The 1,594-nt window shown below is 38.6% G+C and overlaps 1 protein-coding gene across 3 annotated transcripts in view; it reads left to right on the top strand.

The window, feature by feature from the left end:
• BRD10 (bromodomain containing 10) overlaps positions 1 to 1,594 on the top strand; it is an 82,452-nt gene that overhangs the window by 17,657 nt on the left and 63,201 nt on the right. The window lies entirely within an intron of this gene.

The raw sequence follows: 1,594 nt of genomic DNA on the forward strand, positions 1-1,594 counted from the left end.
TGATTGGTGGCAGCACTACAGGATCTAAGCTGGTAATTAAGCTTAGAGGATTCATGCTGGTACCCATATTTTGGATGCTAAGGTTCAAATTTGGGAATTATTACCATGACAGTGCATGATTGAGCAACCTAAATAATGTTTAACATAGTAATATTGAATATAATTTCCTAATTTGTATTTTTAAAGAACAAATATGTCAAACAAAATGTATTATGTGCAACTGTAACATGCACGGGGCCTGGGCATGGCACATGTATGCTATGCCCACCTGCACTATATACCCGTTTAAGGGCTGTGCATAACTGGGCCCTATCTGACTGTACACAAGTTGCAATCAATAAATAGCAAAAGAATAAATAGTTTTTTAATCGCTTTCTGTCATACTCTGTTACTTTTAAAAGTAGCAGGTAAATTTTCAGGAAGAGTATGATTTTTTTCACAAATACTTTGCTTTCTTAATTTGTTTCAGATATATTTACCAACCAGCAGTTTTTTTATGTTAATTTCAAATAGTTAAAATTTTGAAAGTTCTCTCTCCACAGAAAGCATAAGAGGAGTCTTTAAGTGCAAAACCCAGAATTGATAAGTTCATATGGCCACTAAAATTCGGCTAGAGCACTTATTCAGTATAAATCCAGTTGAAGTCAGTGTGAATTTTTGCTTGTCTAAGGAATGTAGGATTCCACTATAAGAAGAGGAAATCTATTTATGACACCTTATTGGACATGTCATTCAGAGAAAAATGTTCAGATCAGATATTTTTATTAGTCAGATAATACGTAGTATCGTTTTGTTGCAGTCATTCTTTACAGTGATTTCATCATGTCAGTGTTTTGACATTACCAAATGTACAGTACTTCCTATTATTACCAATGTGATTTGCAGGTAAAAATAAAAAATAGACTCCCTTTTAAATGTTACTTTACACGCAATCACACACCAAATATTGAAATCATGTTTTGATTTCTAGTTTCTCTTTCCAAACTAGATATGCAATACTGGAGATAAAATATGACCACAGCAAAAGATTGTGTGATAAAATGAAATGTTGGAAAATATGGAAAGACTTTGTGCAATAAATGTTTATTAAATGATGTAGATTCATTCTCAACAACAGGTTTTAAAAAGAATAAAATCTACACTAGTTGCATGGATTTTTGGCCTCATACCTGTATCTCATCTGCCCAGTAGTTTGTGTCCAAGGACACGGCAGTTGATGCCAAGAGGCAGCAGGGCAAGGAACTCCAGCCCAGCCCCCTTCCTGGGAGTCCCCAGTGGGCATGGTCTGAAATCCATGGCCCAGGGAAGGTGTGGTGTGTGTGTGTGTGTTTCTTTCTTTCTTTCTTTCTTCCCTCCTTCCCCCAGGCTCCTAAATCAGCTGTGGCATAGCAAATCATTTCCCTCTGGGACATCATGAATGTGACAGTAGAGACTAATGTGTGAGACTGGGGAGGAGCCACCCTGGAGCAGCCCTCCCTACACCCTATTCTCCCGGGTGCCCCCCAAGACCTCTCCTAAACACTGTAGCTCAGTCATGCACAGTCCCTCCCATATATACCCCTTACTGCACCCTCTACCCTCCCTCCCCCGCCCC

The sequence above is a fragment of the Chelonoidis abingdonii genome, chromosome 6, assembly GCF_003597395.2.
Source record: "Chelonoidis abingdonii isolate Lonesome George chromosome 6, CheloAbing_2.0, whole genome shotgun sequence".
Lineage (NCBI taxonomy): Eukaryota > Metazoa > Chordata > Testudines > Testudinidae > Chelonoidis > Chelonoidis abingdonii.